Source organism: Podarcis bocagei (assembly GCF_964188305.1).
Source record: "Podarcis bocagei genome assembly, chromosome: 7".
Lineage (NCBI taxonomy): Eukaryota > Metazoa > Chordata > Lepidosauria > Squamata > Lacertidae > Podarcis > Podarcis bocagei.
In genome coordinates this window covers 25,899,511-25,914,359 of record NC_138132.1, presented here as the reverse complement: position 1 = coordinate 25,914,359, position 14,849 = coordinate 25,899,511, and positions in this window count along the sequence as shown.

The following is a 14,849-nucleotide window of genomic DNA, read 5'->3' as shown; positions in this document are numbered from 1 at the left end:
ACATACTCCTCAATGTTTAATGAACAAAGATACTATGGAAATTAAGGATAAATTGTTAATATATGCAGGTATCAGGCCTTGGACAGGCTATTGCGGAAGATGAAAAATGGGAACCAACCCTACTTGGCCCAAGCCCAGATCCCCTTGAATTTGCCCAATTCCATTTGGACTTCAGGCTTTGACAGAATCTGGTACACAGCCCAAGCAAACAATCTGACTTTAGGCCGATCCATCCATCCATCCCTAGTATTGAGATATTTAAAAGGGGGAAATGTTTCAGGAAACAAGCAGACAGTATTCAAAGTCTCATCAGTTTGACGATGGCAGGACCCTGTGGTTTTATTATGCTTTCCCCTTCTCCTGACAAAATTTCCTCATACCCAGTGAAATTCCCTTCAATCTTCTAACTCTGAGAAAACTCCACCTGAGCCTCTGTGTTGCTAAAGATCCATCTGGCTTCATTACAGAGTAAGGAGGGGTTTGTGGTCACGGAGCCAAGTAATTACAGAAGTCTTCTTTGGGCCTTTGGGAAATTAAGTTGGTTTGCAATATGTACTTCCTCTCACAAATGGAAAGCCATCAGCCTCTGCAGATAGGAGAACCCTTGAAAATTAATAGTAAATAAACGAATAAATGAATAGCGGTAGTAATATGGGAACACAGGTAAAGTGGCGATCCCTTTGCCTCTGTACCCAGAGCCTTGTCTAGGTGCCTGCAGCCACAAGTCCAACTTATGAGGGATGGTATTCAGATTGTAAGCTCCTCAGGCAGAGACCTCTGCTCTTGTACATTGGAAAGACCATGGACGTTGATGGAGTTATATTAAGTAATAAAGGTCTGGCTCAGAATTCTCCTGAGTATATCAGGGGTGCAGTCAGACATGAGGAATATTTTGTTAGCTTTCATTATTATAAAACTGCTGCTTCTGTGTGGTTTTCTAATATTCCTTTCATGCTTCTGTTATATTATGTTATTCAAAAAGAACTGTATTTCTTTCCAGCAACTTGACTGGATAACAGGGTTCTTTGGCAAATAATTCTTAAAAGCTCTGTCTCCTAAGGGGAGGAGTTACCTAAAACAATATGTCAACAGTCCTATTCAGTTGTTTTCCAAAATGAGCCTGCCATCTTTGTGATTATCTTGTATTGTCTTTATGAATCTTGTGTTTACTTGTATTGGTATATATTGTTGTTTTCCACCTTGATATTTAACAATAAACTAAATCCTGGAGGAGCCATTTTTGGATCCTGAGTTTTTCTGATTCTGTCTGAAGAAGAACTCCATCAGCTTTCTACTAGCAAGTTCAATATTTAATTTGCCCTGTTGCTTCACTTAGTTTCTGTTTCTATAACTTTGTATGATTCGTATTAACACGAACCAATCTCCTTTCATCAGTGTGACATCTACACTTAAGCATTTCATCTACTGTTCTGATACATTCCCTATTTTCCTCCTGAGATCCATTAAGGAACGCCCCCCCCCCCAATTAAGAACCACAGCTGAGGCACAGGAAGTTTTTAACAAGCTGGAAATAATTGATTAGCTTTGACACTTCATTCAGAATACGGAGTTGATCCAATTAAATATCACGTTTTGTGTACTACAGGGTGACTAAAAGGAATAATCAATGTCTATTTCCACGGCAAGCATTTCCTAGAATTTTTTTCCTGGTGTAGAAAAAGATTAGCAGGCTGCAGCCCCAGCCAATGATGCAGAAAACACTGACGTCCAATCAGCAGTTTTTTGAACTGATCTTTGGAATGGGATGACCTCTTCTTGACCACATTTCCCTCTTTGGTATTTATGAGATGAAGGGGGCTGCTACCCCTAGACCTTGAAGTCTGGCTGATGTAATGATCTGTCATTTGGTATTCCTCATTGTAATGCTGACCTTTGCTATGGGCTAATTAAAGCTGGGGAGAGAAGTCACGTTGAAGGAAAGAGAAGATGAGGCAGATGAGGGCAAGAGGAGGTTGGAACATCTGGCTGTTGGTGATAGGCAATTAGAGCATCCAATTGATCCTTTTGTCTGCATCTGGCCTCGGCAGGGTCGGACTTCAGGACACCAGACTCCTGCCTGACCAATAAGTGGGTTGGTAATTCAGATCAGGCAACATTTGACTTCCAGAGCAGCAAATGAGAATCAGGGGAGACAGAATTGGGCAGGCAATCAAAGTCAGATAGAGTGCTCAGGAGCCGAAGAATCAGAAGCCAGGAAGATGGGTCTTGCAGATGACCCATTGATTGAGCATTCATCCTGAGTTGCTTGCACAAAGCTAATGCACAGGTTAGACCAGGGGTCAGCAAACTAAGGTCCATGGGCTGGATCAGGCCAAATTGCCTTCAGGATCTGGCTCGTGGATTGACGTGGGGATTCTGTTCGTTTGGGCTGCACCATTTCCCCCCTGCGCCATTCCATCCCGCCCCTCCCTCACACACACCATGGCGGCGCCTCCTCCCTCCCTCCTCCTGGCTTCTCCCTGCCCTGCCTAGAGGAGGAAGGGGGCTGGGCTGAGCTGACTGAGCGCCATTTTAAGCAGCCCCTCTCTGGAGCCAGCCCTTTCTCACCACTCATCTTCCCTTCGCCGCCACTGCCGCCCTGGTGCTCCTGTGGGCCAGAGAGCGGAGCGGACAATTCAGCACGTTTCCCCATCGTTTCCCTCAATGTATAAAGTCTGTTTAAAAATAAATAAATAAATTGAAAGGGTGATGGACTGCTTTAATACACATTCATTGCACAGATCTGCATTTCCAGATACGTGCTCGGACACTCCCCACAAAATACTGACTGTCAGGAGACAAGCAGAGTTCTCTTGCCAGAGGCAGATTGCTTGAACAGAGGTGCAAGTCCCAAGGCTTTATAAGGACTGTTGTGCTGGGGTTTTGGCGCTGACGGGGTGCTCAGCTGACTGGATTGTCAAGGTGCCTAGAAGCACTCATCTCTCTCTGCCAGACTTGCAAAAGAAACAGATTTGTTCATGGCACACAAAGAGAGAAGCTGGGAAACCATTTTTTCTGTCAAAGGCTGCATTCAGTGGGGGGTAGTTTGCAGGTTTGTGTGCTGGCAATGGGTGAGTCAAAAGAGGACAGTGTTGGAACCAAAGGATTGGTTCAGAACAGTATTGCCTCTAAATGTGGAGGTAGAACCCACTATTGTGGCTAGTAGAGTGAGTGGGGCCACCTCATTTTCTCTCTCTTTATGCTGCCCCCTCCTCAAGTTTCTTCCTCCTTGCCACCCTCATAAAATTAGGCAAAAGGCTGCAGGAGCTGGCCTACTAGAGGTGGATTTAGGAGATCACAACCAGTTCAGTTCCACTGGGCGTGGAGCCGCAGGAGGCACTGCAACTATGCTGTAGAATGGAAAGTGAGAGGCGGTGGGGTGTGTGTGAGTGAATTTTGAGATTTGAAGGCAGTGGAACAACAAATAGGGCATCTTCCGCTGATCTTAGCACTTGAGAAGGTCTGTAAGGAAGGAGGTGTTTGGGGCCTGAGTCACGTAGGGCTTTAAACATGAAATATACTTGGGACGTGGGTGGTGCTGTGGGTTAAACCACAGAGCCTAGGACTTGCCGATCAGAAGATCGGTGGTTTGAATCCCCGTGACAGGGTGAGCTCCCGTTGCTTGGTCCCTGCTCCTGCCAACCAAGCAGTTCGAAAGCATGTCATAGTGCAAGTAGATAAATAGGTACCGCTCTGGTGGGAAGGTAAATGGCGTTTCTGTGCGCTGCTCTGGTTCGCCAGAAGCGGCTTAGTCATGCTGGCCACATGACCTGGAAGCTGTGTGCTGGCTCCCTCGGCCAATAAAGTGAGATGAGCGCCGCAACCCCAGAGTCAGCCACGACTGGACCTAATGGTCAGGGGTCCCTTTACCTTTTATACTTGGAGCTGAGTGTGAATTTCATGCTCTTTATTCAGCTCGTAGTAGCAATGAATGAAACTTTCCCCAAAATGTCTAGCTATATATACATTATTTACACAATGGGCCCCGCGTGATTGGCTAATTCCGGGCTGCTCCTGCAGGCCAATCAGGTCACTGAGTCACTTCCACCTGGAGCTGGATTGGGTGGCTCCTGTGGACCAATCAGACTGCTGCATTCTGGATCCTATAGTTCTAGGATTCAGCTCAGTACATAACAAAACACCAATGTGAACACCTTTTAACTGGGCCCAGAAACAAACAGGAAGCTAGTGCAACTGTTTTAAAACAGCGATTAGCATATGAGACCTGAAGGGAACCCCAGCCAACAATCTGGCGTCTGCATTTTGGACCACTTGAAGTTTCTGAGTTGTCTTCAAGGGCAGTTCCACATAGAGTGGATGACAACAATCCAGTCTGGAAGTTACCAGAGCATGTGGCCAAGTCATTTCTATTCAGCAATTATATATATTTTTATTAATCAGAAGGTGGGTTTTTTGCCACTAATCTTGTTGCAAATGGATGAGAAAAATTTGTTCAGAGAAGCATAGGAGTGTCTTTATTTGGGGAGGGGGAGAAATGTATTTTTTTTAAAAAAAAATGGGGATTAAAGCCTTCCCCCACAATTTAGAAGTGGATAGCTGGGGGTGGGGGTGGGGAGAATGCTGGTGGTGGTGGTGGGGGAGTCAATCAGTAACAATACTGGGGAACAGCAGGACTTTGTCTTTGCGAATGATGATGGCTTTGTTGATGCCCAGATGATTTTCAGTTTCGCGTTCAGGAACAGAGAGGAAATTATTTCAGCCCTCATCCACCAGCATGAGTCTTAACGGGTCCCTCCCTCCCCCCCCCCCGCCACTCTATTTAACTCATAGATGCTATAAAACTGGAAAGCGCAACATGGAACAGACCGTTGACAATAGAGGACCAATAAATAATCCCTATGAAATTAATTCAGAGCATTTTATTTTCCAGAAAGGGGTGATGATGCATGAGTATGGTGGGAAACCAATTATAAAATGGAAAGATTGATGAGTTGCAGGAGTATAGGAATTCCATTCAGTTTGGATTGGCTTCTGCAGCTCAAGTCACTAAGGCTAAGATCCTGTGTGTTTACAAGAGAGTAGGGATTGGGGGGTGGGGGTGGAATTCAATCCAGCACGCGTATAAAGGCAAATTTACTGGTTTCCTACTTTCTGTACAAAGCACAAAACGAATCACAGCCTAACCTAGCCTAGGGATGGGGAACATAATTTAGTTCAGTTCAAATTTGAATGCATACCTACTAAGTTTGCTCATTCTGATGCAATATGCAAACTAAAACACAGTTAATCCTTTAAATCTGCATATCTTGAATTTCGTGGTGCAGTTCTTCAATGAAATAATGTGTAGAAAAATGCAGTTATTAGTGGAAAGAGTGCACAGAAATGCATACTGGGTATATTGCTGAAAATAATACATAAAAATGCATTATATTTGGAAAATATAGTGTCTACCCAAATGTTTACATTAGGGAAAATTAGCACTAAAATACTGATGAATTTTAGGATTTTTTTAAATGCAAACTGATGCAGCAACCTGGAGAATGGAATTAAGAGTGGGAAAATGACACACTGAAATTGATACATTCACCTACCCCTATGGACAACTCAGCAGCCGAGAGACACAAACACAACTAGCAAAAACGGTATTGTCAAACCAGGCAACTATGCACAGTCTCTTTTATTTCCTAATTTGGTGCTACTGTCACTGAGGAAGCTGATGTCCAGATTTGCGTTAAAATGTTCCATAAGTAATGGATGTTGTAGAGATAAATGTATTCCCATACAGTGGAGAAATCCACCACCCCCCTTTTAAAAACAGAACTTTATATCATAAACCATTCTGAAATCGAATGGCAGTGGGATCTAATCTCCAAAACTGAATTAATGATAAGATCTAATACCTGAAGTTGCAAATATGTATGACCTAGCCCGAAATAATTTCACCAGGGCAGAGCAGTTTGAACAAAAAGAGTTATCTCCTAGGTACCGACCGGGGTGTAAATCTTAAAGGCATGGTCTGGTGTTTGAAAGGTGCTCTCTCAACAGCATCTCTTAATCAAACAAGGCCAGCTGCCAGCAAGGACACATCTGTCTCCAAGGTCTCTGCAAGCACCAGAGTCTTTTACTTCCCAACTCCTTTTAGATGGAAAATTCTTTGTGGATATTTCTTCATGTATATAAAGCTGTCTTTGCACAGTCCCCATTGGAGGATTTGCTTCCCAATCCTTGAGTGCTTGATTCTGGAATTTCTTCACAGTAAATTTTAGGTGGAATGCTAAGCCAAACCACGGCTTAGAGCAGAGTGTGCGGGCTCCCAAAAAAGAGATCATAGCTGTTCTGTCCTCCTGTTGCTGCAAGCTAAGTTATGGCTTGGCTTAGTGCATCATTCTTGCTCCAGGCAAACCACAAGCTGTAACCAGTGCTATTTTTCTAGAAAAAGAGGTGCAGGAACTCACCACGAACACCTCCCTTGTTCTCTTATAATGGCATTGGTGCCCACCTGAGAGGTGCCGGAATTGAGTTCCGGCAAGTTCCAGCTGCAAAAAGCCTTGGCTGTCACCAAGGTTTATTCTGAGTTTACCACACTTGTGTTGAATCTCATTTCAACTCTGGCAGTGGTGTAGCATGGGTTCCAGTGCCCAGGGCTGTGCAGGAGTGAAACAGAAAGAGTACACATGCACATTCAACTGCTTAATAGGGTCCACGTCACCCAGGAGAGTGCAGCCGCAGAGATATAGAAAAGAAGAATCGCTCCGTTGTCTGGAAAGGTGAATTCCTGGTTTTCAAAGAAAATCCATTTTCAATGGAGCCCAGCGACGGAAGCACGCAGGTATATTGAGGCAGCGCCAGGTGTTGTAATTTTGCACCCTGTAACATTCTTGTGCCCCCCGACACTACGTCACTGAGAAAGCATCCTTGACCACCACAGGCACAGCTGGGCAACTTGAGGAGTACAGAGCAGCATACCCAGCCCTGTCCTTCAACTCCTCAGTGCCTGTTCCTGATCCCCTGAGGCAGCTGCCTCATTCTACCTAATGATATCTATCTATCTATCCTTGCTGCTCCAGCAGCCCTTTTGCTGCACCTTGCTCCACCCCAATTCTCCTCCATCTGTGTCCTTTATCTTGGTAGGTGCAGATCTGAATCATGATGTTGCCAGATGAGCATCCATCCATCCATCTATCTATCATCTATCTATCTATCTATCTATCTATCTATCTATCTATCTATCTATCTATCTATCATCCTCTCTCTCTCTCTCTCTCTCTCTCTCTCTCTCTCTCTCTCTCTCTCTGCATGTGCCAGTGTTGTGGCTCACCAAACAACGACACTTTTGAAATAAAGATGAAAGCTCTTCATAAATAGTAATTAACTTTGCACACAGAAAGAACGGGGTACCCGATATAGATGGGAGAACATCTGGGCCGTGTTCCCAGCTCTGATTCACTTTGTTGGAAACTGCCTCTGAGGATACATGAGAGCTTGGGTTATTCAGGGGGAAATCATGTTTTTACAGTTGGGGAGGTGTTATATGGATCAGTCAGAAAATGTTTGACATGCTCCAGAAGGTCTCTCATTCTCTGTCCATCTGTCTCTGGAGAGCTAGCTATCTGTTCATGACATATACCCTGTGCCTCAGTTGGCCCACGCAGTAGGTGGTCAGGTTAGTGACGGGGAATTTTAAATAGCTTTGTATGTCACCAACGCTCTGTCACATTTGCAATTCCTTCCATTCTGTTTCCAGTTCTACTTTTCAAAGTGCTGGTTTTAGAAGCCCCAAGTCTCCAGTATCGGACAGAGTTTGCCACTGAATTATGGATTGGGGGGGGGGATTCAATTGAAGTGTCATCCACACTTCCTCTTGTCCCACTGCTCCCCCCACCCCCCAGGGAAAACCTCTCTTTAGCGCTCAATCGGACTGAACAGATGGGGCTTTGGTCTAATCCAACAGGAGCACTCCTGTCTTCTATGTTCTCCCATGTTTTAAAAATGCATTCCATTGGGTGTTCCTATTTTTGTGCCAAGTTCCCCCTTGCTGGATTTTATGCCTGTTTTTGATTGTCTGAGCTGCTGCAATTCATGCTGATTTCATTGGTGGTGGTGGTTGTTTTTGGTAGGAGGATGCGTTGGTGGGATTTTGGGGCTTCATTTTGTTCCGCATTTAGTGACTGCATCGCGAATTGTCTTCTGTATTTTATTGCTTCTGCGAGTCACCCAGAGAATTTGGTTCGAAGCGCAGCATGTAGGAACAATGGAATGAATGCTTTTTGCGGGATTTTTAAATGTAACCTTGCTTCTCACAGGGAGGGAACTGCCAGAAGGACCTCAGAACTGGACCTCAGTGTCCGGGCAGAACAATGGGGCTGGAGACCCTCTGTCGGGTATAAGTCATCAGCTTGGGGGATACTTTGGGATGTGAAGTTGTTGGATGTTTTTATTGGACTTATTGGTGAGCTTTAAGTTCACTTCGCTTTTGATGAATGTTAAATGAATGCTGACGTTCGACTTTCTTTTTAAATGCTTTTTTATGTTGGCAGAGATATTGTACTTTTTATTTTTGTTTATTTATTTAACGTGAACCTGTTTGAGCACAGATGCATTTGCAGAAAACTCTCTGTGTAAACAGTGGCGTAGCGTGGGTTGTCAGCACCCGGGGCAAGGGAAGTAATTTGCGCCCCCTAACCCGTGGATTTGCGCCCCCTAACCCTAACCCCCAGATGTTGCACCCGGTGCGGCCGCCCCCCCTGCACCCCCCACGCTACGCCACTGCTCAGCCTGCAGAGGCCTCTTCCCAGCCGTGCTTGAAAGGGGCAGGCAGGCACTGCCCCCCACCTCCCCCCAGACAAATAGGACGTTGATTAGTTTTTCAATGGACCTGTTTAAAAGATTTTGTAAATTGTTCTTCTTCCTGAAGGAGCATCTCCACCCCCATTGTTCTGCCTGGACACTGAGGTCCAGCTCCGAGGGCCTTCTGGCGGTCCCCTCATGAGAAGCCAAGTTGCAGGGAACCAGGCAGAGGGCCTTCTTGGTGGTGGCGCCCGCCCTGTGGAACGCCCTCCCACCAGATGTCAAAGAGAAGAACAACTACCAGACTTTTAGAAGACATCAGAAGGCAGCCCTGTTTAGGGAAGCTTTTAATGTTTAATAGGTTATTGTACTTTAACATTCTGTTGGAAGCCACCCAGATAGGCAGGGCTTAAATAAATTATTATTATTATTATTATTATTATTATTATTATTATTATTATTTGTTTTCATTACTTTGCTCCCCACTCTTGGGAGTGGGGAGAATTCAGCTGTAGAGAAGGCTATAGATTCTGCGAATAAGTCAATAATATTTCCCCTCTTTGGCCAGCTGCTGGTCCCTCCATGTGCACCCCTCCATTTGTCAACTCCAAGGAGCCCAGGCTCTGCCTGTCCCTAAGCAGGGGCAGAGGAAGGGGGCGGTGGGGGCGGTCCACACCAGGTGTCATCACTGAGGGGGGTGACATTCGGCGCACCGTGACTCCCAGGCCTACCCCGAGCCGTCAGGGGAAGGGGTGGAGATGCGCCGCCTTGCCAGCGGCCTTCCCCACCTTCCCCCTTTGTTTTGACAGCTGGGGGAGGCTTTGGAGTTGTGGGCCGGCGTCGCGCCATTGCCCCTCGCTTCCGGGCTGCTTGGGGGGGGAGCCTCCCCATAGCTGTTAAAAGGAAGAGGGAAAGGAAGAAGGGCGCTGGCAAAGCGGCATGGCTCCCCACCCCCCAGGAAGCAGCCCAGCATGGACAGCTCGGTCCACCCCCCCATGGGCATCTCTCACCCTGGGACACTCACCCCATGGCATGTGCACCGCTCCGGGCGCTGGAGCAGCTAGATCTGCCTCTGTCCCTAAGGCCAGCCTCTCAGTCCCCCCCCCCCGCAATCATAGAGTTAGAAGGGACCCTGGGGGTCATCGAGTCCAACCCCCCCTGCAATGCAGGGATAAATATGCAGCCGTCCCAAACGAGGATCAGAGACGCAACCTTGGCGTTCTCATCGCCGCGCTCCAACCAACCGAGGTATCCACACTTCTCCCAAATGCCCCCTTCCCCGAGAGCTGCCCGAGGATTTGCTGTCGATTCCCCGCGTGAAAATGCTTGCCCATTAAAAGGAAGGGAGGCTCCCTCCGCCCCTGCCACGGGGAGCTCAGCCTGCACTTGGGCAGGCCCTTTGCGTCACGTGCGCTTGGCGCGCTGCTCTTTCCAGCTTCCTCCCCTCCGGGCCAGCAGCTCCACCTCTTTTCCTTTGCCTCTTTGAGCCGCTTAATTCCCAGCAAGGAATTAGCAGGCTCGCTCCACCTCCTCCTCCTCCCGACTTTGCTGCTGCTGCTGCGCGGCTTTTTTCCTCTACCGACGGCACGCTGTGCCTTGGAGAGGTTCCCACTTCCTCGAGGGGGGCCGGCCAAACGCGCCCCCAAAAATGTTGCGCCCGGTGCGGCCGGCACCCCTGGCACCCCCCACGCTACGCCACTGTGTGTAAATACTCAGGCGAGGACTACGAAGCAGGTGATCCTGACGGGAGGCGTATCTTTCCCCAGAGCCGCTTGGTTTAATCTCATTGTATGTTTTTCACTGCCAATGCTGCACCCCTACGGGGGTGCCTTTTCAGATGCTTCCAAAGGCAAGCACATCGCCAATTAGTATCCCTGCAGGGCAGCAATGGGTTTGATTTGTGCCAGAGGGTCGATGGAGATGTTCCCCCGCCCTTTCATTTCTGACTGCGTGATCCTGGCCAACTTAGTGGAGCTGGCAGAGTGGAGAGAGGCTTCGTAATTAGCAAGAGACAAACTGCTCTTCTGGAAAAGATTTCTCACAAGTTGAGAGTAGCTAGAGGCCATACTACAAGTGACTGCCCTTTTTCTTTCCTTTTGGCAACATGATGTGACATTGTGCTTAAGCCAGGGTGTGGATTTTGTGAAAGTCATTGTTGGCCTCCGTCTGTCTTGAGAGACGTTATAGGAAAAAACCCCTGCTCCTTTCCCCTTATGGGGTATCCAAGAGCCTGTATACAGTCCTTAAGTGGGTTCCCTATCGGTTGGAGAAAATAACAGAGGCCAACCAAAGTATATTGAGAAGCAAAGCAGCTTGTAAACCTGATCTTTATTAACTGTTGCAACAGGGTCCCCACTCACCACACACAGGAGGGAAGAGAGAACCCAGAACGATGGTGCACAAGCCCTTACACAGACTTTTGAAATTGCCCACCCTGTAGCCCAAAACCACCCTCCTAAAACATCATACATACATCACAGAAGGAGGCAGTCTACAGCAGAAATCCTGTCTGCCAGGATATCTGATAAATAAACATTAACATCTTTTTTCAAATATTCCTTAAACTTCTTCCAGTCTTCTTCTGCCATCTCTTCTCTCTGGTCTCGGAGTCTCCCAGTCAGTTTGGCAAGTTCCATATAGTCTATCATCTTCATCTGCCATTCTTCGATAGTTGGTAAATCTTGTTTCTTCCAATTCTTTGCTAGCAATATTCTCGCAGCTGTTGTGGCATACAGAAAAAAGTAACATCCTTTAAATTGCTGATAGATTCTAAAGACAGAGGCGGATTCTCCCTATTATGTTGCCACTTGGACAGGAACACAGGTGTTTCTGTCCACCCCATCACAAGGGACAGTATTAAATAGAGGTGCTGGGCTTTATGTGTGTCACTCAGCGTAGGACTACGTCAATCAGTGCTAGCATTTCTGCTTGCCCAATGGAATTCTCTCCCCTCTCCCCTGTGCTGTTCTGGGTGTTCTCCCCACCTTCCAGAGTGGTTTTGAGGGAGGTGCAAGGAGCATGCGATGGGAGGGGAGGCAGGGAAAGCCCCGCTGAGCGAGCAGAACAGCAGAGTTGAAACCGGCCCAATGTATTCACATTATCTTTTGAAGAGTCCACAAGAGTCAAGTATCCCTCCAGACAGCCTATTCCCCATTTGGCCCTCAAGAATAAAATCTCCGTTAAGACTCGCTGGCTGCCTTGATTTGGATCCTCATAAGACAACTCAATAACTTAGCATCTTCTATTTTATATCCGCGCTGCCTCTTTTAATAAAATCGTATATTAGTGCTTTCTGTTTTAATAAATCAGTTTGTTAGTTTCATAGCATCTTCGCGGCTGGTGATTCATTACAGCTTTGCTTCTTCTCGGGATCTCTTGGACTCCGTGGGCAATTCCACATTAGACATTTATGGTGCATTTGCTATGCCCCAGCCACACACTCTTGAGGGGTGGGCGGGCATCATGCTTGTGTTGTATGTAGCCTAATCCCACCTTGTTAAGGCAGATTTTCCCTTATCGGGGTGAGGGGTGGGGAGAGGATGGACAAGACTGGTATAGCAAAAATAGTAGCTGTTTCAAAGCTATTGGGACAAATGCAAGACTATGATACACAAGATACCTCAAGCCTTAATGTGTATGTCCCAGGTCCATCACTGAGCTAAATCTAGGGGAGCACTATCTGTGGTCCACCATGGACCAGAAGTGTAGCTCACATCAGTGGGGGAGTCATGCCTTCAATGCTTATTCTCATTTAGCTTTTTTTGCTTATTATCACACCACAGCTCATGTATACCAATCGGAGTGAATGGTCAATAAAGACAGGATATAATCTTGCCTCTGCGTAAGCTTTGTGCAAGCAAATCAGGATGAACACTCAATAAACCTGGAGGGGTCTTTTCAGAAGGGGAAATGAGCTGGCTTAGCCTTGCGCAACACAGGAAGACAGGAGAAATTATATGAGTAGCTTTTCCTCTTTCTTTTCACCCTCCAGAGCAGTTTGATGCCTATCTCAGTTGTCTGCGAATGGCCAGTTTGCTGAAAGCCTAAACAGGTTTGAACCCTCCTGCTGAGATGTGGCCGAGGGCAATGCTTGCTTGCCTGCCTTGAGCTCTCAGCAATTTGGCCATCCTACAGGAAGGGGGGAAACCAATACTTTGCCAGAGGGCTATAATGTCAGACCAGGCATGGAAAGGCTGGAGGGCCAGCTGGGAAAGTAGCCTCAATGGTTGCCCTAGCAAGCCAGCTGTCAGATTTCTAGCTGTTTCTTATCTCCTCCTATGCAATAGGAAATAAAACCGATCCCAGGGGCATGAAAACAGGCAAGATGACATGGTGGCTGTGTACATTCCCCATAGAGTTTAAAAGGGCTGGGGGATAGAGCTACAGCAGTATGCAAAAGACGGACACTCTCCTAGACCTTTAACTCCAAATGGCAGGAAAGAGTCATAAAGCCAAGCTCTCCGGCAAGGCCAGTATAACCTCTGTCTGTAAGAGTCCTATGGACAGGGCTGGCCTGTCCATGAGGCTGACTGAGCCCAACCCTCCAAAGCCATCACTCTGTTGTTGTTTAGTCATTTAGTCGTGTCTGACGCTTCATGACCCCCTGGACCAGAGCACGCCAGGCACTCCTGTCTTCCACTGCCTCCCGCAGTTTGGTCTAACTCATGCTGGTAGCTTCAAGACCACTGTCCAACCATTTCATCCTCTGTCGTCCCCTTCTCCTTGTGCCCTCCATCTTTCCCAACATCAGAGTCTTTCCCAGGGAGTCTTCTCTTCTCATGAGGTGGCCAAAGTATTGGAGTCTCAGCTTCAGGATCTGTCCTTCCAATGAGCACTCAGGGCTGATTTCCTTAGGAATGGAAAGGTTTGATCTTCTTGCAGTCCATGGGACTCTCAAGAGTCTCCTTCAGCACCATCGCTCTAGGTAAAGGTAAATGACCCCTGGACAGTTAAGTCCAGTCAAAGGTGACTATGGGGTTGTGGTGCTCTTCTCGCTTTACTGGCCGAGGGAGCCGATGTTTGACCACAGACAGTTTTCCTGGTCATGTGGCCAGCATGACTAAACTGCTTCTGACGCAAGGGGACACTGTGACGGAAACCAGAGCGCACGGAAATGCCGTTTACCTTCCACCCACAGCGGTACCTATTTATCTACTTGCACTTGGACATGCTTTCGAACGGCAAGGTTGGCAGGAGCTGGGACAGAGCAATGGGAGCTCACTCCATTGCCGGGATTTGAACAGCCGCATTGCTCTACCACTGAGTTTCAGCGCTTCCCCACCCCAACCTCCTCTTCACTGGAGGGTAGCAGATTAGCTCTGCCTTCCAGCACCTCACTGCAGCTTGCGCACAACTCCTCCTGACGCCGATTCACTGCACCCTGTGACAAACACTGCAATGCGGCAGCGATAGTATGCAACACATGCACCTGCGCGATGCCAGATTCAGCTGCCTTCCTCTCTGCTTGCCAGCTTACCCCAGGGCCTTTTGCAATGGCGCTGGAGAAAATGTCACTCAGTAAAATGTACAGCCCAAACCAGCAACAAGAGGCCATTACTGCCACTGGGGCAGGAGGAGGCAATTGCTGGGGGCAGGGGAGAGGGGCCCAGGGTGAACATTGGAAGCTGCTTTATGCTGAGCTCATCTACCACAATATTGCCCACACTAATTTGCAGCAACTCTCTCTCCCCTGAGTCTTCTCCCTGACCCCAAGTCCTACCCAGAGATACCAGGGGTTGAACTTTCTACATGGAAAGCATTTGCTCCACCACTGAACCGCCGCCATTTCCTGATGGCCACTTCACTCTGCCTCATGGTAGGGCTGGCCCCACTGGGCACTTTTTTATTGATTTAAGATAGCTTCTGGTGGAGATCTACTGAGATCTGCCCCATAACCTTTCCTTAGGGAGGGAGTCTTTAACCTAGGAGATGCACTGTCCACCTGCAGCTCTTGGAAGATCTAAGGACACTGCCTATTTCTTGTTCCTGAGATGCCCCTATCTAGACCAAGGTCCCCTTTCTAATGAGACAGCCATCTGGCCTCTGTCAGTTACGCAGTGGGTCCCACTCTGAAGGGCTACACCAAAGCAAATTAGCGGAGC